The sequence below is a fragment of the Acomys minous genome (assembly GCF_964271855.1).
Source record: "Acomys minous genome assembly, chromosome: 1".
Classification (NCBI taxonomy): Eukaryota; Metazoa; Chordata; class Mammalia; order Rodentia; family Muridae; genus Acomys; species Acomys minous.
The window spans coordinates 156,420,559-156,444,758 of record NC_140483.1 but is presented as its reverse complement, the minus strand read 5'-3'; the positions used below and the strand labels follow the sequence as shown (position 1 = coordinate 156,444,758).

Sequence of the window (24,200 nt, the reverse complement as noted above, 5' to 3'; positions counted from 1 at the left end):
AATATGATATTAATGTCAAATCTTTCCCATATGAGTTATTTGATATTTGGCATGATTTTCATCTTTCTACTTGTTGGCTAGATTAGCATTATTCAACTTTGGAACTAGTAACATTTAGAGCCAGATATTTTTTTCCATGGGATATCATCCTGTGCATCACTAAGTTTTAACAGAGTCCCTGGATTTTGCTAATAGCAACACAAAATTGTGGCAGATAAAATATTCATAGGTATCACTAAACATCACTGGGGAACAAACTCACCCCTGTTGAGAAATGTCCTTGAATATAAAATTCACTAGAAAAGAGATTGTGTATGTCATGTCTGTGGCTCTGTTCTCAACATTTACTAGAGCCTGTGCATTCCATCCATGTGTATAGACCGAACAAACAAGTAAGTGGAAAAAAATGAATGAGATAAAGTATTATCGTGACCTCTCCCCACTTGTACATGCATGTGTGTGTGTGTGTGTGTGTGTGTGTGTGTGTGTGTGTGTTGTAACTAATAAAATGAAGACATATATAATATTTAGGAGGCCATAAGAATATAATCCTACACAAAATCAAAAGAGTCTTGCGTTCTAATTACACATCTAACATCAGCTATGGCTATTGTTTTTAGTTAAGTAACTTCTTTTCCTTGGGTCTCCATTTAAAATAATAATATTTATCCATAAATTTGCTATGAAGATTAATCAGTTTTGTATAAGTAAATTTCTAAGGATAAAACCAACACCTAACAAATGGTAAAGAAAACAATGATAGAAGTGATAAAGAAAAACTTCTAGCTGGTAGTGACGGCACACACCTGTAATCTCAGTACTCAGGGAAGCAGAGGCAGGCAGATCTCTGTGAGTCCAAGGCCAAACTGGTCCAGGACAGCCAAGGCTACACAAAGTAACCCTATCTTGAAAAGAAAAAAAGATAAAAAGAAAAACCACTTTCCCCTGTGAAAGTCTCTTTCTAAGGCCAGTGTCCTCACACACTTCCTAGCTGTGGGTCCAAGGACACCACACCTCTTCTTCTTGTTCTGTGTTTATCTCCCTGCTTCCCAGGACCTATGTCCATCCTTAAATACTCAATACAACCTTTTAGAATCCCCTTATTAGTGTAGTAGGAACATCATTATAATAAGATACATCTGACACAAACTATTAATGAAGCAAGAAGGTTTTATTCTGGTTTATCTGTCTAGAGGTTCCAGACTAAGACTAAACAATTTCATTGGTTTGAACTATACCCTATGTGGATAAAACAGCAGAAATATGGGCCAGAGGGACTGGTCACATCTTAACCAGGAAGCATAGACAGAGGCCAGAGTCTCACAATCCCTCTTGAGACCACATGCCTCAGTAACCTAAGGAAATCAGATAAGGCTCCACAACTTAAAGGCCCATAGCACCTTAAACTGCCACACTGAGAACCAAGCCATGGAAGTTTCCACCTGAACCTGGGCAATTGCCTTTCTACTCTTTGTGCTTTCTGTAGGCAGTTCCAGTATCAGAGAATACAGATGCAAGAAAAGGATCCATTAGCCATGCCTACCAAAGCATTATGAGCTCGGGCACCTCCCTGTCCTTAAAGATGACTACCATGACAAGAATGACAGTGGGGAACATCTTAAAATGTATAGTCCAAGTCCAGGTGTGGAATTTATCTTTGTCACTGATTTGTTGATATAGTTCAGAATGTACTATGTTTAACTATATTCTTAAGGGTCAAATATGGTGTTCAAGGGCAATTTTGTATGGGTTACTTATTCAATTGACTGTCAATAAGACCACAGCTTGCAAAAGAACCAAAGGACATCCAGTTGCTTCAAAGGCGATCATTGACTACTGACTCCAGCACTTTACACCACAATCTCAGCAGGTCCCGACTGGCTCTGCTTTTCCACTTAGCTGAGCCCTGGTAGAATCCACTTCAAAGCAAGCCCCCTTCAGCTGTTCTTACCATGCAGCTGTCTCGCTGATTCATCCTGGCCCCTATCCCTGCCTTTCCACAGGGATTATCAAAGCTTTGCTGTCATTTCCTTATAAAGGATTTCCACGAAGGGAAGCTCCTATCATCTGGCTCAGTGAGTCATCTTTCGATACCTACTTCAGAGAGCTTCCATGTACCATACATCAAGTCCAACCCTGGCCTAGACATCTGTCCCTGGGGATATGGAAAGTCTTTAACCACCCTGTAAGGAGGCTGCTCTACAATATGGTTTCTGAAAAGCTTACTGGTGTCTCCCCTGATGGATCTCCAGTCCCCAGATACTGCAGCCACATCTACTGAAGTTACAGATCTCAGTGGAATCTGGAGGGAAACTGAAGAGAAAGATTGGACCTGTGGACTGTTTTCAGAAGTACCAAGGGGACAAGAAGCCTGGCATGGTTCCACTCACTCCTCTCAAACCCCCTTTGCTGTTTCTCTGTCTATATAGAAGCAACCAGATGTGTAAGGAAGAGTTTAGAAGAAATATACGAGCCCAATTTGTATAACGATCTTATCAGTCCTTATTAAGATCAAGACTGGGTCCTTTCCCCATATGGGATGCTGAGTCAGGATGAACAGATATGGATGGATGCAGGCCTCAGCTGTCCCGTAGTATGTGGGACATGCAGACAAAGCTCTATGCCTCACTTTCTTATCTCTGGCTTATGAATAATCATCTCTTAGGCTTTCAGTTTGACAAAGTGTGCTGTGGATGAATCCTTAGAGTTATCATTGAGCATCCATCTAGATAAAGCTTGACACTTTTTGGAGTCAGGCTGCCCTTGGGACGATAAGGATGAAATGTGTTGGTCCAGATTTCATCTTCTTTTCTGGTCTAAATCACTCAACACTGAAAAGCTCCCACATCAACAGACCAGTGCAAAAACTGTCAGGCTGATGGTAAAGGTTGCAACCAGCAAAATTTTCTGTTCTTTTCTGTCCTCTGGACCACTGCCTACGTGTATGTAGAAATGTCATTCAAAATTTCAAAGGAAATCAATACCATCTCTCACAGATAATCTCAATAAAAAAAACTGACTACTTTTAAAGTTCTACTGTTCAGAGTAAAGAAATAATACCTCAGAGATACTGTCATTAGATTAATCTCTACTGATGTTTTATCAAATTATTCCCAAAGTTAATGGCTGAGCACTATAGAAATATATCCTCTTGCAGCTATGAATTGCAGAGCATGAAATGAGTTTAAGTATAGAGACTCCACAGGGAATCCCCTTGCCTCTTTCATCTTTGAAGGATCAATGGCATGATTTGCCTGTATCCACAATGCTCCATATTTGATGGACCCTTGCCACATTGCATTCTCCTCCCTTATAGTAAATGCCCACTGTACACCTTTACTTCCTCTAATGGTAACTCTTGCAACTACATCCAGACCAATCCTCCAATCTCAAGATCCTTCACTGTTCTACAACCATGAAATATCCTTTGTCACACATGGCAATACTCACAGGCCTCATGGATTAAGATGTTGACATCCTCCATCTTCCATTGAGATCATTAGTCTATTGGATGATGTCACATATATTCAGGGCAAGACTTTCTCCCTGGATAGTACCATACATGCCAATCATCTGGAAGGATTCCCCACAGACATACAGAGGTACACTGGGAAGAAGTTTGAGCTTGTCTCTTCTGAGCATGCTGTCATTCCTGTGAAATGAGTATTTTCCCTCTACTCTTACAGAGATAGAAACAAAATGAGGGGGGTTGAGAAGGGCTACCCGTAACTAAGAGGCAGAGCGAGATAAGAGTGATCTAAGTCTGACGCACTTCAGACAGGGGTTGGGTTACCAACTAGAAGTACAGAACAAGCAGAGTAGATGGATATATTATAAAATCAGGATTTTTTATTGGCTTACGCAATGGGTTGAATAGTTTCACAATGGCCATGGAAGAAGCAGAGAACCCTGTTGATGTGTTTTTTAATCTATTTTGTTGGGTTGTTATATCTATCAACCTTCTCCACCACAATTCCTTCCAACACCCTAACAGCTGGTAGGAGAAGCAGAAGGTTAGAGGGGAAGGGGGTGTTGAAATCTTTTTACTATTTCCTACTGATTAGGTTCATTGGGTGCCTTGGAGCAAGTTCAATCTTCATTGTCAAGATATCTCCTTCTTCTTCTTCTTCTTCTTCTTCTTCTTCTTCTTCTTCTTCTTCTTCTTCTTCTTTTTCTTCCTCTTTGGAGCACCTATCCATCTAGGAGCTCTGCCATTTATCCCCTCTCAAGAATGCCAAACATAAACTATCTGCAGCAGGCAAAGATCATGCTCCTGCTAGTGCACAAGACAATCAAAACTAACTCTGGACAAACTGAATTAGCCCTATATTCCACACCTGGGATTAAAGCAAAAACAGAGTCACATAACATGACTGGATTTTTAAAGAAGCCAAAACTCTCACTACAGAATCCAGAGGCTATTCACTCCAAAACATGGGTGTCTCCATGCCTTATTCTGGGGCTGAAGGCCTGAAAGCTCCCTGGAGACTTGATGGTGTTGTGTTCCATGATGAGAGCCTAGTAGTCTAATATCAAAGAACAAAGGTTGCATCCATATATACATTTGCTCAGAAAAATATGGTAGACACACACTACATTCCTTCCACTTTTTTTCCCATGCAGACCCACCAGCCAATTGTGCAGTGCCTCACATAATCAGGACAGCTCTTTATCCCCTAGTCACTGACTTACCTGTTAACCCTTTCTAAAGGATTAACACCCCACACACACAGTGAAAACCCCTTTACCAGTCTGTTTAAGTCCTCTTAAGATGGCAACTCAGGCAAATGATTAAAGTACCCTTTTAATATACACTGAACCCATAAAATTGCCTTCCTACATTTCTTATGGACAGTTTCATCAATGGAACCCCAAGAACAAAGAATAATTTGCACTGGGGAGCACTCTGTGAAACCATGGGTTAGGCAACTTTAACCAAAGGTATTGGCTTCTTTCCATCTCAGAAAGGAAGTCACCTTTAACACAATGGAATCCCCATGTGGAGGCTGATATCGTGACAACATTATGCAATATGAACCTAAGGGGATATGTTTGCCACACATCCTCTAGCATAAGGCTAGGAGGTGGCATATTAACCTGTTTTCATTGACATAACAAATATGAGCCTGGGTAACTTAGAAAGGGCACTTACTTTGACCAGCAATTCCACAGGCTGAAAAGTTTAAGACTCAAGAACTGGCACATTTTTGCTTCTTGTGATAGCTTAGTGATACTTTCAAGAAGGTGTAAAGCAGGAGTCTAAGCAGCAGCAGGAGAGGGAAAAGTGGCTGAACTCTCTCAGTGGCTCACCTATCCTCATGTGGAAAACATGAATCAGCTTATGAAATCTTCACTTTCGTGGCCCAAACACCTCCCTTTTAGCCCCACCTCCCAGTGCTGCCCCAGGACAATCAAATTTCAACATGAGTTGGAGGGCAGGATGAAGAAACTGTATCCAGATCATAGCAGTTGGAAAAGAAGTTCAGGTAAGGACTGTTTAGCCTAAGGTGCTCCTCACAGGGAATGGGGTGACTCATATAGCTACCAAGCCCCAGGTTCTGCTGAATTGGCTGGAAGCAACTGTCTCTGAATGGGGAAATCATCCTACTTGAGAAGTAATAAAAGAACAGTGATCTTGATCTTCAATTTCTGCAGTTGGAGGGCAGACAAAGGGAGTTCCACTTTTCAAAGGTAATTTAATAATATTTCTCTCAGACATTAATCGCCCAGAGCACCATTGAATATCCTTGCAGGAAGTTATGAATATTTATAAGTTCTGGCCTTTGTTATAATATGTGAGCCCATAACTCTGTGTGTGTGTGTGTGTGTGTGTGTGTGTGTGTGTGTGTGTGTGTGCTACATATCTGTAGTAAGAAGGAAGTGCAATTCATGACAGCTTTGTGAGAAACATGATTGCTATAAATGGCTAAGCCAGAACCTCCGTAGCATGTCCAAAAATGAAACATATATATTTTATTTTCTTATTTACTTACTAAGCTTTCATACTTGAATCAGCACATTTCTAGACACAGATCCAAGATTATCTTTTCCAAATACAGTGGGAGCAGGGGGAAACCATCATAATAGCTTTAGTTCCTGGTTTCTAATAGCCACAGTCCCAGAATGCAAAAAAAAACAGTCTAAGCATTTGACAAAGTGATGTTTTTTAAACTATGAGAATAATGTCAAGAAACCTCACCTGGGTTTGTTACATTTTACAACCAAGGAACCTATGAAAGATGAATAACTCACCTGAGTCCATTTCCTACTCAAACATAATGGGTGAATTATGACTAGAGCTAATATCATGCTAGATAGGCACACAGATTCAGAGTCAGCACAGACAGTCATTTTGCTGCCTCCTGTTGCTCAAAAAGCCAAAGCAACATAGTCACATCCTCCTTGCCTCATTACTTTGCCATGCTCAGACTCCGCAGTCACTCAGCATGACCCACTTGAGTGTGAAGTGTCTACTTTGCCTTTGGGTTATTGGCAATTAAATATATATAAACACACCCCCAAAGTTGTTAGAAATTTGGGGACAGGAATCTTCTTGGTGGATTTAAATACTTTCATTGCTACTTATTACCCATTACTTTCCTTACATCTCTGTCTGTCACAACTCTAATTTGAAATAAATGAGGTAATGATAGAATCAACCCAACAGGCTCATAGTAAATAACTGGCCCAAGTAGTGCCTACACCACAGGAACAACTCCATGAATGCTAACCGCCAGTATGTTTTGAGAAACGGGGAAAATGACGAATCACACTTCTTCACATGTATCCCATCCAACTGTGGGAAATCAAGCAAACAATTTCACTCTGTCTGTATCGATTTCAAAGCTGTACATTCCTATCACCTGTACTGAGCCCAAGATGCTTTGGCTCACCTGGACTCATCACCACAGCCTGGGTTCAGAGCAACAAACATGACCAAAACCACCTCCCATTCCCCCCTTGGGGGATGCAGAACTCTAGTTCTTCTGTCTTGACTCGGGGCCAGCTCTGGTCTATTAAAGTCTTACTCTCTGTCTCTTCAGACTCTGGGGGAAAAAAAAACAACCTGTCTTAAGTGTGAACAGGATAGTACCATGGACTTCAGCTCCCATCCTGTGCTAATCCACACAGAGCTAAGACATCCTTCAGAGAGAAGATTGGTCTCACATTTTTGTAACAACACAGCTATGCCTGAGGATGCTTCAACTGAATCTTCACAGGAGAGGAAAGGATTAAATACATCATTCAGCATCAACAATAAGAACCCAGCATAGGGTACCAGTTTGCAGAGAATTTTCTCTCTCACCTCTTTATGTGATCTTCATACCAACCCTAGGAGGTCTCGAGGTTTGGGTTTTTATCTGAGTCTCACCAAGAAAAAGTGAGCTTGAGAAAGGGATCATGTTTTTCCTTGAGATGACTTTTCTTATAAGTATTCTAGCTGAATGGAACCCAAGATTGACTGGGACAGCCTTATGTCTGTACCAAATTTGTTATCATAAAGCCAGCCAATTGGTGTGCCAGTCATTTTTGTAGGAGCATGAATGGACTTCCCGTTGTGTGAGCATGTGCTGTAGAAAAGATGCTGCCTGCCTTTGAGGAGCTGTCACAGAATGGCTTAGAAAATGAACAAAGAAATCAGTGATAACATTCAGGGCTGTAAGAATCAAGAAAATAAATTAAAGAATGGTTTGGTTGTTTACCTCCAAAATATATGACATATGCTATTCTGAAAAAAAGAATGATATTCAACATTATCAGCAAATGTCAAGGTATAAGCATTGATTGACCATAAACAGATGCTACTTATAAACAGTTCTGCCAATAAACAATCATTAAGATGTAGTGCCTGCCATCTGGTCTGTTGTCTAGTAGAACAAGGAGGCAAAGGAGAGACTCCGTGTGTACTGTGCTAGCAATGTAAACTTTCAGTGTAAATGAGTGCAGAGGAGAAGTCTTCCTGCCTGGAAGCAAGAGCTCTGGAAATATTCTCAAAAGAAACACCACATAATAAAACATGAAAATATAATTTATCATGAGAATAAAACATGGTTCCTTTTAGCAAACTGGATAGACAAAGGTACTCAGGCTTCTAATTATTTCTTTAAATTTCAACTTAAAATATTTGAGCTCCTAATGTCCTCAACAAGAACCCATTTGATACCAAGACACACAAAGAGTTAGAGGGAGTAAATAAAACAGCCTTCAAACTAGAACTCAATATCAAAGTTCTTTTTAAGCTGTTCCAAACACACAACTGATTTCTTGGTTAACTGTGTGCCTGACCTACACTATCCTGTCAAACTCCTGCCTTGTTTTTTATTCAGTAACATCTTTGAGGGTTTGAGGGCATGCCTTGATGATTGATGAATGGTTCTCTTTGTTGTGTGGGGAAGGGAGAAGAGGTGAAAAAGAGTAAGATATGCAGACAAGACTGGGAAAGTGGACTCTAAACAATGACTTTAGTTGAATGACTGGCTCTGTGTTTGATCTAAGCTCTTTGCAGTAGGTTGAGAAGCATTCTGGCCACTGTAGAGTCACAGGGGACTTTAAGATGAGTTTTGGCATGTTAATGAATCCCAAGCAGACCAGGCTATGGGGCAGCAGAAGAGACTATCATCAGAGTTGGAAGCCAGAGATCCTGACAGGAAGTGATCACAACTTTTTCAAGTAAACTAGTCCTAGCCAATATTCTACTCACTGTCTAGTTCATCTGGGGAAAAATATACTACATGTACTAGACCATTAAGAAAATGAGAACAATCTCTCCTGTGGCAATCAATTCTCCATACTTTCTTTGGCCGCCAGTGACAACCTCCACCAGCAACTCATGAATGAGAAAAGCAAACAAGCAGCAACAAAGTCAGTCCTTGGCAGGAACTGATGTGCAGAGGTGGTGTTTACAAGCCTTCTCTCTGCCCTCTCACATGGAAAAAAAATTCTCAGTACTGAGAATGATATACTTATGCAAGATCCAGTGCCAAAAGGTATGATGTCCTTGCCAGATGGGAAGATGGGTGGCTATTCATTTCTACAAGCATCCTCTGCCTAAGGCCTGGTAGATTCCGGAGGCTCGGTTCTGACTGCAGTCACTGTGGGCAACAGACATGGTGGCCTTTGGCCAGCCATTTCTCCTGGCTGAGTCCTCTTTCTTCATGTGTGCAATGTGTTGAACATTATAACCCAATGTCCCATTACATAAAACACAGTATGGCAAATATTCCCATACCCCTCCATTACATCATATATTCAACAACTACTTTCTGAGCTTCTGCAATGTCCAAGTCTCTTTACTAGACACAGGTAGAGACAGCATTAATCACACACCCACAGGAAGCCTATGGTCTGGGAGGGAAAAATTAAACGTACACATGTAAAACTACACCAAGTGAAAGTGATGAACATGATAACAGCGCTGAGCTATGTGCATAGACACACTTTTGTTGTTGTTTATGTTTTGTCAGTTTGTTTTTAGAGCTGTTACTAGTTGGGTTTTGTCAACTTGACATAAACCCAGACATAACTAGGAGGAGGGAATCTTAATTGAGAAAATGGCTCCACAAGATTGGTCCATAGGCAGATTTTTGGGACATTCTTCTAAAGACTGACATGAGAGGCCCCATTCCACTGGATGCCATACTACTCCCAGGCTGGTGGTACTGGGTGCTGTAAGAAAACAAGCTGTTAGGCATTCATCTGAGTGTATCAGAATATCATTAGGAATCATTTCATTGGCTTTTTTTCCTTTCCAGTCATGTTTGGTTCTATCCTGGGTCTGTGGGCTATCCTGACTCTGGTTCCTATCTATCCAACAGTGTCAGGCAAGGGCTCCTTCTCTCTCATGGCATGGGCCTAAAGTTGGACCAGTCATTGCTTGGACACTCCCACAAGTTCTATGCCACTATTACCCTAGCACATCTTACAGGTAGGACAGGTTGTAGGTTGAAGGTTTTGTGCTTGGGTTGATGTCCTAGTCATAATGTGATGAGCTTTATGTGGTTATAGAAGATGATCACTTCAGGCTCTATATCCCCCATGACTAGGAGACTTCACTAGGGTCTCTCTCATAGATTCCAGGGAGTTTCCGCTGTACTTGGCTTTGACATCATCCCTATGTGCCCCCCAATTCCAATCATCCTCACAGTATTCTTTCCCTCCATGCTTCCCCCATGCACCCCACATCCTGAAACTTCCTATTCCCATGCTCACCCGTCCACCTTTTCTATTTTCCCCTTCCTAGAGAAATCCATGTGTGCTCTGCCTTCCTTGAGCCCTTCTTGTTACTTAGCCTCACTTCATCTGTGAATGATAGCATGATTATCCTTTACTTAATAGCTAACATCTCCTTATAACTGAGTACATGCCGTGTTTGTCTTTCTGGGTCTGGGTTATCCCATTCTAGATGATCTTTTCTAGTTCCATCCATTTGTCTGCAAATTTCATGATGCCATTGTTTTTAAAAGCTGAGTAATACTGTATTGTGTAAATGTACCATATTTTCTTTAAAATTCTTTGGTTGAGACTATATCAGAGAGGCATCACCCAGAAACCTGTGAGAGCAGATGCAGAGGCCCACAAGCAAATACTAGGCAGAGCCAGAGGAACCCAACAGAAGAGGGGGGGCAAAATTGTAGGGTAGAGGACATCATGATAACAGAATCAACCAAGCAGGGCCCATAGGGGCTCTCAGAGACTGAAGCAACAAACATAGACCCTGCATGGGTCTAAGCTCCATTCTCCGCATATACCTTATGGCTGTATAGCCTGGTGTTCTTGCGAGACTCCCAAGAATGGGAGTGAGGGTCATCTCTGACTCCTTTGTCTGTGTGTAGGACCCTTTTCTTCCTTCTGGATTGCCTTGTCTAGCCTGGATAGGAGAGTTTGTACTAAGTCTTACTGTAACTTGTTAGGCCATGTTTGGTGGAAATCCTTGGGAGACCTGCTCTTTTATTTGAAGGGAAACACAGTAGTGAATCTGGGAGACAGGGGAGGTAAGGGGAGATTAGGAGGAATGAAGGAAGGAAAACTGTGGTTGGGATGTAATATATGAAAAAAGAATAGAATTAAAAACCAGGCTGTGCAAGCCATAGCAAGTAAACCAGTAATCAGTATTCCTCCATGGCCTTTGCTTCAAGTCCTATCTTTAGGTTCCTAACTTGAATTCCTGCCTTGACTTTCCTCAGTGATAAGCATGTGACCTGAGAGCTGTAAAAGGAAATTTTATTTCTTTTACCCACGGTGCTTTACTATAACAATTGGGAAGTAACTAAGACAGACAGGGTCTCACTACACACCCAAACTGACATGGAACTTGCTATGCAGACCAGGTGGGCCTCTGACTCACAAACATCTGCATGCTTCTGCCTCCTGCGTGTTGGAGTCAAAGGGATGATGCACCACACCTGACTGGGAATCATTTTTAATTAAATACATTTATACAAGAAACTTCAACGTGAAGTTGGATCAGAAACAGATGGCAAATGATTGTGAGAGATGAAGATGAGCGGATTAAGTAAGTTTCAGCACAAGCAAAGAGTCGGGTCTTGGGGAGCACATGATCTACACAGATCCACTTACACAGAACAAAGGCTGCAAAAGAAATTGATATCCATTAGATGGCCTTGAAGGACTCCTGCATAGCAAATGGGAGATTTAGTTACCCAAGGGAATAAATAGCCTGCAGGGAGGGAGAAAACCCTCATCGCTAATCATCTGTTAGGAATTAATATCCACAATGTATAAAGTATTTTTTAAAAAAGAACAAATTCAATCATCATATGGGTGAACAAAGGAGCTAAACACACAGTTCTCAAATGAATAAACAAATAGCAATAAATACATGGGAACTGCTTAGCCTCCCTCTCCATCAGAGAAATAAACATCCAAATGGCTCTAAGGATCCAGCTGACCCCAGTCAAAATGGCTGTCCCCAAGGAAGGAAAGCCCAACAGATACTGGCAAGGGTGACTCATGTGCTGCTAATGGCAATGTGAATTCAGTTCACTCAGTAACTATGAAAATCAGTGTGGTAAATCTTCAATAAATTGAAATTACGACTGTCATATGATCCATGTGGCATCAAGCCCAAAATATTAGAGTTAGCTTGCTGTGGAGATCCTGGAATAGGCACGTTGATCATGGAACTATTCACAATCCATCTAGGTGTCATCACCAGATGAAAGGCTAAGAAAAAGGCAGTAGGTATATACAGTGGTATACCTTTATTTAGCCATAAAGATTACAGCTATGTCATTTGCAGAAAAAAAATAGATAAAATAGGAGATCACCATGCTAAATGAAATAAGCTAAACTCAACAAAAACAAACACTAGATGCTCTCATATATGTAAATTAGAAGAGAAAAACAAGTAGAAGGAGGATTATGGGAAATATTGGAGGACAAGGGTAGAAAAGGCATTTGAGGATTGAATATCAAAGTGCATTATGTGCACTATGGAAATAGCACAACAAGCACATTACTTAGTATAATAACTATATTCAAAAATAAAAATAGTCCAGGAGGACAGAACAAGGTCTACTCTGAGCAGTCTTCATCACTGCAAGGGCAGGGCCTGTCTACAATCATGAACTTTCACAGCTTTTTGGAAAAAAACTCTTTTTGTTGGTAGTGAAAGAGTTTCTTGCTCTTGTTTGTTGCAGGGAGTTTTGTTTGGATGGTTCTGATTGTCTTTGAGAGAAGATTTCATTCCGTACCCCCGGCTGGCCCCAGACTTTTGGTGATCCTCCTGCTTGAACCTCTCAAACGCTAGGATTACTAAGGCATGAGCCTCTACACCCAGCTGAACATTCATTTTACAAATAGAATGCGGTAAAGATGTGTCTAAAGTGTCATGTGACACACTTTTATGATGGTTATATTTTCTTTCTGGTATTGATTTTTTAATGAATTTATTCATTTACTTACACTACATCCCGACCATAGCCCCTTCCTCCTCGCCTACCAGTTCCACCCTCTCTCCCTCCCTCTTCCTCCAAAGCCCCTCCCCTCTTCCTCAGAGAAGGGGTAACCCCACCACCACTAACCTATACCTGCTCATCAAGTCGCATTGGGACTGAGTTTGTCTTCTTCCTCTGAGGCCTGACAAAGCAGTCCTGCCAGGAGGAAGTGATCAAAAAGCAGGAAACAGAATCCATGTCAAAGAGAGCCCCTGCTCCCCTAACTAGGAGACACATATGACGCCTGAGCTGCCCATTAGCTATATCCGTGTAGGGGACCTAGGTCCAGTATATACATGGTTCTTGGTTGGTGCTTCAGTCTCCGCAAGCTCCTCTAGGACCTGGTTAGTTGGCTTTATTGGTCCAGCACAGTATAAACATACCATAATTCACATACCCAAAGAAGATAAGTAACAAGGAGGACCCAAGGGAGGATGCTCAAATCATACTCAGAAGGGGAAATAGAATAGAGAGCAGAAGTGGTTGAAGAGAGGGAAAAAGGTAGGGGAGAGAGCACAGAGACAAATGAGGATGGAGATCAGACCTGGGGAGCATAAGAGGTAGGAGCACAGAGGGCCTGCAGAGAGAAGAGCAACCCTGAGTGGAGGCATCTCTGTGACAAGCTAGAGAACCAAAACGTCGTAGGCTTCTGGGTATGGGGGTGACTCTAGCTGAGACTCCTAGGAGCAGGAGTCATGGAGACTGAAGAAGACACCCTTTAACTTGACAGGACTCCTAGTGGATGGAGGGGAACACCAACCCACTCACAAAACCTTCAACCTAACATGTTCCTTGCCTACCAGGTATGCAGGGATAAAGATGGAGCAGAGATTGTAGGAATGTCCAACTTGAGACCCATCCCATGAGAGAGCCAACCCTTGACACTACTAACAATACTCTGCTATGCTTTCAGATGACAGCCTAGTATAGCTGTCCCCTGAGACGCTCCACCCACTGGTGGATTGAAACTGATGCTGAGACTCATGGCCAAAAGTTGGGTGAAGTGTAGGCAGTCTTGTGGGAAAGTTGGGGGAAGGATAGAAAGAGGTGACAGGAGCTCCACGGGATGGTTAGATTCTTATATGTCGGGATCACTGTCTGTTTCCTTAGTCAGGACTTCACATTCAGTTTTGCTTTCCCGTGATAGGCTAAATAGTTTGTAGTAGCCCTGAATTCATGAGTGATTATAGAACAGTAAGAATTTGTTGGGGGCCAGGGATCTGGTGTCTGCAGCATTCTTAGAATAAGGCCTATTAATCACAGTTTTTTAAAGCAGGCTCTCTCTCTCTCTCTCAACTTATTTAGATGTGTTCTTCATACATATGTGGTTACAAATAAATTGATTATATGTTGCGTATAAACATAGCTCACAGGACACATGGCATAAATACACTTCTAACACTTTATTTGCTAGCTGAGGCAAGGTAACCTGAGTCCACTTAGGAAAGCCTAGAGGCGTGGAAGCAGTCACTACTGGTGGAAAGACAGGCTCGTGTCTCTGGAATGTTTTGGCTAACAACGTGCAGAATGAAAAACTTCCCCAAACAACCAACATTTGAATCAGCCATGTTATGACGTGACTATTTATGGGAATTCTTGATGTCTAGGGGATGGTGGTCACGTAAGCAGAGAGTCCTCTAGTCCTGTAGTCAGTGCTGCCCTAGGGATAGCCTGATTTCATCTTGCTTTTGTCCACTGGGGAAATTGAGAACATCTGTTAATGACAAGGGCTGAAGGATGTTGTGAACTATTAGTGGATGCTAGCTAGCACCTTCTATTACTCGCTGTTAATTAAAATATCAGAGGTTTCTTCTAAATTACAGAACAAAGAGATGCATTTTTTCCATAGTTCAACATGGCAAAGATGTCTGTACTAATGTGTACCAGTCTCCTATTTAAGTATCATCACTCATATTTCTGGCTAGTAATGTGTCATGGAGTTTTAAATGCTTCCCAGGCACTGTCCCCTGGTGGCATTAAACTGCTTCTCTAAGTTACAGCCTGCAAGCACTGTCCAGACCAAGCCCAGAAGTACCTCCCCTGAGGGTGGCTATTCTTCTCTGTCCCTCAAATGCCCCCATGTGCCCTGGGGATGCTCTAAAATGCTAAGGACCAAACCCAGAGAGGCAATCTACAACCCAAAGATAAAATTGTTACCTTTGAAATGTATTAATGCTTTTCTCTAAAGAAAAAAGAAAGAAAGAAAAGAAAAGAAAAAGAAAGAAAAAGTCTGCATTCAGCACCTAGGGGCACTGTGAGCTCAAGAACCACCCCCAAGAAACCCTGCTAAGTGGAAGACACTTAGCACTTGGCATAAAAAATGTCAAAAAGTGGCTCCCACAGGACACTGGGATCTGGATAAAGATTCCTCCAGGCAGCTGGGCATGGCTGGCTCTGTCCCCACCTGCTGAGAATTAATCTTGGGTTATCTCCTTGCTAGCCAAGAGAAACCCGAACTGCCCCAGGCTTGCTCGGCTCTTGATCTCCTCTTTCCAGGAACTAAGTTCAGCCCATGGGCTTTCTCTGAGGTGCCACCTCGCAGCTGCTGCCCAGAGCCCAAGGGAGCCCAGGTCCTGTTTCCAGCTTGCTGCAGTCCAGGAGCGGAGCCAGGATCCCGATCCCTCTTGCTCCTCTCCTAAGGCTTCTGTTTCACAATTAGAATACTCGTTTGTGGGGCAATGGGAAAAATCACACTTCGCTAACAACTACTCTGCGGGGGCGGAGGGAGCTGGAATTCCTCCTTTTTTTTTTCACTATAAATTGTATGCAAATGATCTGTTAGCTGGCTGAGCGCCTAGAGTGAGTGCGTCTTTCATGAGCTAACCCTGTTCCGCTGGGAGGGCTGTGCCTTTAACTCACCAACTGAAAAAAAAAAGTGGGAAAGGATGTCTGGAGGCGAGGCGTCCCATTACAGAGGAAGGAGCTCCCTATATAAGCCAGCCAAAGCTGGCTGCTCTGGCCACAGTCTGACTACTGTCACACGCCTCTCCCGCGTAGGCACACACCCTGGCCTCTGGTGGGCACAAAGACAGTGGCTGGGGAGTCTCTACGGACTGCAGACTGCGCGCTTGGGAATTCGCCCTGGCTTAGCTCAGGCACTTCTTCAGGGAGCCGGTGCATCCAGCGACCTAGATTTCCCCGGACGGACTGGGAAAAGGTGAGTCTGTTGATCCCATCACCCAGGGTCTTTCTGATATGCCCTTGGCATTCCTGGTAACCGGTGTGTTGTGGGTTTGTAACTATAAAACTTCGGTTTTATTTCCAAATCCGATAAAAGAGTGTTTTTCTGGGTGGGAGCCAATGCGCCCTGGTTATGCGTGGACTGACCTCTTCTAATCTTGTATTTATTTGGTGTGGATCTGTCAATAGTCACCACTCAGAGGAACTTCTGTAAAGTTTTTGTCTCTACCTTTCTTTGGAGGAAAAGTAAGACTTTGTCTCTTAACCCTTTACCTACTTGATCCACACCTGTGGATTTTTCCCCTTTTGAGTGATAGAAAAGTAGTGTTTAAAAGCAGTGTTTGCTCACACCCATGGGTGGAATGACAGAGTATTATAAGAGAGAGAACACAATTGTGTATCTAAACAGCCGTGGCACTTGAGAATTTGCCCATTTGCTCCTCACAGTGTCCACTCTGAGGAAAGGTAAGAGTTGGGGTACCACAGCGAGGAGATGTGCTCTAGGCATGGATGGATAACCCACAGCTGCAAGATGATCCTGATAGGCAAGCCTGTGGGTTCTTAAAGTAGGGTGCCAACCTCCTGATTCACAGACCTCAAGTTGGGGCTTTTGTATATTTCGAAGGTTTGGAGCCATCCGAATCCCAAATCAGGCTCCCTGTTCACACTTCATTCCAGAAAGCCCCTGGTAACATCTTCCCTAGAAATGGCGAGCCAGCTCCTCTGGTGAACTTCGGAAAGAGCACAGAGATTCCTCTAGGCCGTCTGTATTACAGAGAGATTAAGAAGTCAGGGTTTGACCAACCCCAGAAGTGACTTGGCCAGTCCCACTAGTGCAAAAAAAAAAAAAAAAAAATGAGCCAGGACAATATGTAACCTCTGTGGACCTTAGTTTCCACTTGTGTAAAGTGGGGGACAATAGACACCCTTATAATGAGAAGCAGACAGGGGAACAAAAAGCCCAAATCAGCAACTGGGCAATCTCTGTCATGGCTCAAAGTTTCTGTCACCCTGAAAATGAAGGGCACCACTACCCAGTCCTGGAGTGTTTCTGCTTACCCTCCCCCACAGCCTCTGACTTTATCGTTTCCAATCTGAGAGTGTCTGCTAGCCTGGCAGGTCTTTTCCAAGAAAGAGGTTTTGTTGGCACCGTTAGGAGAGAGAGGTGGCAGCCTGGGCCTGGACCTGAATGAGTGGAGCTCTGACTCCAGAATGTCCTCAGACGTGTACAGGCTTAAGTGCTTGGCTGTGGAGTGCTGTGCGCCGCCGGGTGACTGTTTGAAAATGCTTCACATCAGAAGGCAAGCTGGCCAGGGATCTCTCTTTAAGGAAGAATGCTTTTGTGAACTTTCCCCCCTTGCTTTATAGAGCTTTCCTATGGGTAGGTACCTTAGAAGCAAAAGCTGCTCTCCACCTCATCATCTTGTTCAGAGATAGAACAAACCACATCAGAGCCGGGGAAACTGGTGGGAAAATGCTGTGACATATGAACCTAGCCTTTTGCAGGGCATGGGAGGCAGTGTGCTTTGGCCTTGCACATTCTAAGAAAGTGACCACATCTGGGGAAGGAAGCAGGTGTACAGGGTGAATATTCTCTGGGTTGCTCAAATGGTGTGAACAGGAAGGCGAATTTAAAAGGGTGTTGCCAAGGTCTGCGGATCACCCAGCCCCTGCTTTGTTCGAAACCCCTAGCATCATAATCTTATGCCCTCTGTATCTGTCTCAAGAGGTGGCAAAGTTTCATCAGCATTGTCAATCATACAAAGGGTGAGGAGTTACCTCCTCAGGGACTCTGTGGCATTCACCTGGTGTAAATACGGCTGGCTCTTGACCCATCATAAGGGTTCAGTAGGTCAAGATAACTTCTGTTTGCCTGATTATTAGTTCCCAGACACTTTCAAGACTAATTTTCTAAACAAATATTTGTCGAGTTTAACAATGAAAGTATTTATTAATAGAACTTAAAGCAAAAGATGAGCTTCCAAGAAGTAAACATGAGGCTGCCTGGGCTAACATGGGATCAAAGGGTCCAGACCTCACTCCATGTTCATGCCCTGACATACTTTCACCAGACTGCAAAAAATTGGACACACAGCCTCAGATCTCACAGCCAGGCAGTGCTTATTCTGGTCGGCATTCTGAACTCCAGCAGTTATGGGAGTAGACAGTTCCCCAAATGAAAGAGGAGACAGGAATTTAGAAGTTGGGTATGTCAATCAATGCCAGTGACAGCCATAGCCAGTGTATAAGCTAGAGACTCTTGATGTCTCCTTGGGAATCATGGCACAATGACCACAACATATCTCTGAAGTACTGGTGTACATTTGAGACGGAGAGATTGGCTCTTAGGCTTCAAGTGATGGGGCCAGCATCTAAGCCCATGTCTTTGTTAGGAGGGCTGTGTTCCTTTTCAGTGTGTCAGCATCTTGCATAGCCCTCAGAAGGAAAGCACTTTCTTTCTGACAAAATATATCCCTCTGGGCAGACTGTAGCTATCCATAAATACAGCAATAGCCTGGTCATATAACAGGAATAGAATTTGGAAATGGAATTCAAGCTGACAGAATGAAAAACATACCCCCCGAATCCTATCCTTTCTAATGTTCACGATGAACTAAAAACACCTCTCATCTCTCTTCCTGCATTTCCATAAACTTAAAGACTAGAGTTTCTGATGGAAAAATATCCCCCAGCTTGCACAAAACACAAAGGCTCCTCCATACTGAGACTATTTCAGCTTGAAAAGTAGAACTTGAGCTCCAAATATTTAGTTGGCGCTCGATATACAGTTCCTTTATGACAATCACACAGAGACACAAAATAGCTAGCAGACAGAGCTGACAATGTAACACATGTGTGATGGGGAAGACTGTCTGCGACATCTAACCTAATTTTCTACTACCTTAAACTATGAATTATCAGCTCCGTTTAATAGAAGGAAACATTGAGGCTTAAGGAAGCTGAGTAGTTCAGCCCAGGTCTTCTCATAAAAGAGTCAGAATTGGCTGCAAACCCAAACTTTCTAAGTAAAACCCCACTGTTTTGTCTCTTGTGCCACACTGCCTCCTGACGTCAGGCTTGGCTAACCACGTGCAGAACTCTATATGATGTCCTTTGGGGAATGGCCAACGGAGCACAAAAGACTCCAGCTGGCACCAGGGCCTCTTGATTTCACAGAGGAGCCCTCCAGCTATCATTTTTCATGGAGCACAGGAAAGGTTAGATGGTGGTGGTGCAACTCACTGCCTAGAAACAGAAACATTCAAATTTCAACCGAGAGACAGACAGAGGGAGGGAGAAAGAGAAGGGGGGGAGGAAGGGAGGGAGGGGGTAGCAGTCCTCTCATTCCTAGCGGTTTTCACAACCCAAACTTCAGCACACACTTCCCCAGACTGCACAGATGAGAGGCGCCAATGGGAGAGCAGAGGCATCCCTGCATCTTCTAATGTATAGAAGAGATGAATGTGTGGCTTTAAAGGGGCTTCTGGGGAGATTATATGGGGCTATGCCCCCCAACTCTGAAGATAGTCAGGGGGCGGTTATAGGCTCCAAGCTACAGATTCTGCCTAACCCTCCCATAGGAAGGTTATTATTCAAACACCTCTCACTGTGGGAAGATAGTTGGGAATCCCCTTGAATCCCATCCCGGACCAGTCTGAACACCTTCGCCATGTGGAAAACATTACATGAAGGCCCCTTTCCAAGAAGGAAAACCCCTGTAAAGTATAGTGAGACTAGCCTCTTGCAAACTCTAGTTCTTTCCAACACAAAACACACTGATGGCTTTGCCTACTATGAAATCTGCACAAGCCCTATGACACTTCTTATGGAGGGGAGACCACTGCGTACTTACCTGATTCTAACCCTGGCGACCTGAATTTTCAGTTCATTTATGCCCTTAACTCGAATAATCTTTGTTCTGTTTCCTTTTCTTCTGTCATATGTACTTCCTAGACCAGGTTCTCAACCTTCCTAATGCTGCGACCCCTTAACACAGTTCCTCATGTTATGGTGATCCCCAACCATAACATTATATTTATTGCTACTTCATAACTGTGATTTTTCTTCTGTTATGACTCTTAATGTAATGGTGATCTTAGGCAACACTTTGGAAAGAGTCCTTCAGCACCAAAAGGGATTGTGACCAACATGTTAAAACTCACTGTCCTAGACTTGAAGAGCCACCAAGTGCTCTTATTGCCATCTTTGTCTCTCCACCATGAAACCAAAGCAAAATGCCCACACTCAAAGTAGGTTATGAATGGAAAATCCTTCCCATGTGTATTTTCACTCTGTTTGTGAGTGGAAATTTTTAAAAGATTATTTCATTCCAAGTCGTCTCAGATGTTTGAAATTTCCTGAAGTTCACAGGTCCTGAAATGTGGGCATTATCACTAAAATGGCTTTGCCTGGCCCTTTAACCTTTTTCAAGCAGAAGTCCAAGGGACAAAGGTGTTTCATAAGCCTGCAAGCAGATCGCTTGCTTCAGAATTCACCAAAGGTCACCTCTTACCCTAAAGAGGGAAGGTGGCTTCTGCTAACATCTCTAAGGATGCATCCAAAATGTTCTCAATGGAGGCAGACAAGGGATACATGTGAAACTAAGGGCATTGGTTACTTTATTCATTGTCACAGAGACAAAATGCCTGTCATGAATCAACTCAGGAGGAAAGAGTTTTATGTGGGCTCCATATTGAAGGGACACGACCCATCATGGCAGAGCAGGCATGGTGGCAGAAGCTGGAGGTCGCTGGTCACACTGCATTCATGCTCAGAAAGTTGGTGCTCAACTGGCTCCCACCTTTGTATGAAGTCTGGGAACCCAGTCTGTGGAATGATGTCACCCACACTTAGGATGGGGCTTCCCTCTTCCATTAGCATCATCTAGAAAATGACTCACGCATGCCCAGGGGTTTGTTTCTAGACCACTTTTCAAATCCTATCAAGCTGACCAGCACATTAACTTTTGCCATGCACTCTACCAATACTGTGTAATTTTACCATTGCTTATACTTTACAATACCATTGTCATTCCCCTATTCAAATGGTGGGGACCTGGAGTGAAATAATTTAAATTGTTTACTCAATATCATGCAGATTGATGATAGGAGAAACCTCAACACAAATCTAGGTCCAAGTCCTTATAAGGTGGTAATGACCATTGGGCTACACAAACCATGCTATCCACCGTCCTTCTGTTCACCCTGTCTTAGGCAGCTCATTATCCCCAGGGTAGATGTGCCTGCTGGAGGCATCAGACCCTCAGAATATAATGTCTCTGGAGTGCCCTGTTATTCCCAACACAACAAGGTTAGGCTTCTAAAGATGTGGTGTCCAGCTCTTTCATGAGTCTGTTTCATGACTTACCAAGTTTCTCAATGTGCAAGACAGACCTTCACAACATGGCACACTCAGGAATTGATACATTTGTGAAATACTCCTATGCACATCACCTGAATGTACTCCCAACATGTATATAAGGCTTTGCAGGAAAGTTAAATGAAGCCTTGTTACTTGCATAAGGAAGAAAGTAGAGCTCCTTCATAGGCCCAACACCACAAAGTTTGTTTTCCTCACTTAGCTACCGGATTCTAAAGAACTGATCCAAGTTTCTAGATAGCAAAGCAGCTTAGACATAACAGGCTATTTGCTAGACAAATATTTATATTATAAAGATTTATTTTGTTTTTAATTACATATATGCATGTGTGTCTCTGTTGGGGTGCATGCACAAGAGGTATTTCCCTTGGAGGTCAGAAGAGGACATCAGATCCCTGGAGCTTGAGTTATAGGCAATTGTGAACATTCCCACATGATCATTGGGAACTGAACTTGGCTCCTCAGAAAGGGCAGCATAAACCATCTCTTCAATTATCTCATCATACTTATATTTTAAAAAGATAGTTAGATAAAACAGCCCATTCTTAGATTAATGAGTGGATTGTCTCTAAGGGGCTTTAGACAAGTTTATGGATAGTGTGCAATGGAAAAGTCAAACTTTATGACCCTCCAGGTGTATTATAGAGTTAAGGTAATACTTGATGAGTTAAAAAAAAATGGAACAGACTCAAAACTGTGGGGGAAAGCATTAGTTTTATTCAAAATGTTAATGCTACAACAGATACAAGGTCAGAGAACACCGGATAAATGCACAGTATTACGGAAACCTGAGCAGTCACGCAACATTGCATGTCACATGCAGAAGCAACATACTGTGACCAGGAGACAGCCCAGAGCTCCACCATCTTCCAGGCATAGACCGTTGTAAGCATTGCGTATACGCACTAGTATGTGAAATGACAATATTTTTTAAATTAAAAGGAGTACATCTAAAAATAAAGCTGCCTATGGAGGTGTAAGTTTTGTGGAGGTGACTACATATGGAACTCTGACACAACAGAGGAAGACAGGCAGCTCCAGCAATGGGTATCGACATCATGAGTAGCCTTGTGTCACTGACAATCACACAAAAGAATCTGGATGCAGAAATGTTACAGACGGCACTCTTGAAGGCAGGTTGCTTTCATTAGATCTTAGAATGGCAAAGCTGAAGAGGCTAATTGATGGGCATCCTCAATGCAAGAAACTTACACAGCAGATTCAAAGAAACCCAGAGGTAATTCAGGAGATACCATGGAGAGATGAGCCAAGCACCACATTCAACCTCATTTCAACCAAGGCCCCTCTCTCTACATTTATTTTTAGTGTGTGTGTGTGTGTGTGTGTGTGTGTGTGTGTGTGTGTGTGTGTGTGTGTGTGCATGGAGCTTCCATGAGATATAATTGGCTGAAAGGTTTCTGTGGCACAAAAAAGCAGAAGGAAGGAGGAAGAAGAGGAGATGGAGAAAAATGTTTATACAAATGGCTAGCCTACTTCAACACCTTCATTTTAAAGATGGTGAAACTGGAACATGGAGAAGAGAAAGAGTTTCCTAAGATGTCATGCAAGTCAGCAGTGGGTCAGGACAGAATCCTGGGTCTTCTGGCTCTGCTTCTAGAATCCAGGGACAATAAAACCTACAGTTAGTATATTCTCTTACAAAAGAAAATTGAACTGTCTTATTCTCTAAATGGTATAAGACATGTGGATTGGGCTAATAGCTCTATTAGTTACTCACAACAAAGTGTATCCATTTAAAACATCACAGTTATTACCTCATGGCTCCTATAGGTTTAGGATCTGAGTATAACTGAGCTGGGTTGACATTAGCTTTCTACGTTCAGGTGCCGTCACTATTGGCCAGGGTTTGGGTCATATCTGGAGGCTTGACTAGGGAGTGGCCGTCTCCCATGCTGTTTTTTGACTGGGCTCTATTATTTAAGAGCTTTGAGACTGAAGGTTTCGTTTCCATGCTTGCTTAATTACTTACCACATGGGCATTTCAACAAAGCCATTTACCTTATTCAAGCCAATGAGGATGGGAGCAGGACAGGTGCAGGCAGAGGGTGTCACCACCAGAAGGTGCTATCCAGATGTAAGGTGTCTTTCTGTTCAAATATTTTTATCAAGAAAACCCCTCATAGGAGTGTCCAGTAGCTTAGATTTTAGTTGATTATAGATTCAGTCAAGTTGACAAACAAGATTAGCCATCACACTAAATAAAGCTTTGGAAAGGTAAAACATTAAAGGTGACAAACTGAAATTACCTGATCCCAACCCAGTGTTTAGACTTATTTGGTTCTTGCAAATGTCATTAACCCTTCAAAGAATGGCATTCTCTATGTTTTACATATAATTCATCTTCTTTCTTCAATTGTTAGTGCAGGTGCCAGCTCCCCCAGGTACAATAGATGCTCCTGTCCTGTCTCCTTTTGCACAGTGCCTGTATCAAACTGTGGTTATTATGCAACAAACCAGCCTTTCCAACAAAGCAGTTCTCAAGGGAATATTTATACCTGGTTCACCTGAAAATCAGCTGACTCAATATGATCTTAAAAACCTGATAAGAGCCTTTATTCCCAGACTGGAAAATCCCATTTCACATGAGTCTTGCTTTGAAAAACTAGAGTTAAAAAGTACATGTTTACCCTCTGGGCTTATAACTATGCAGGGTGATAACATACC

The 24,200-nt window shown here is 42.7% G+C and overlaps 1 protein-coding gene across 8 annotated transcripts in view; it reads left to right on the top strand.

Moving 5' to 3' along the window:
• The first annotated feature begins 15,824 nt into the window (after positions 1 to 15,824).
• Positions 15,825 to 24,200, top strand: part of TNC (tenascin C) — an 84,559-nt gene continuing 76,183 nt past the window's right edge. For 2 of the 8 annotated variants that reach the window (XM_084773666.1, XM_084773665.1), the window contains exon 1: positions 15,825 to 16,113. The gene's annotated coding sequence lies outside the window, so the exon portion shown is untranslated. The remainder of the gene's footprint in view (positions 16,114 to 24,200) is intronic. The other 6 variants (XM_084773668.1, XM_084773669.1, XM_084773667.1 and 3 more) reach the window with 5 other exon arrangements.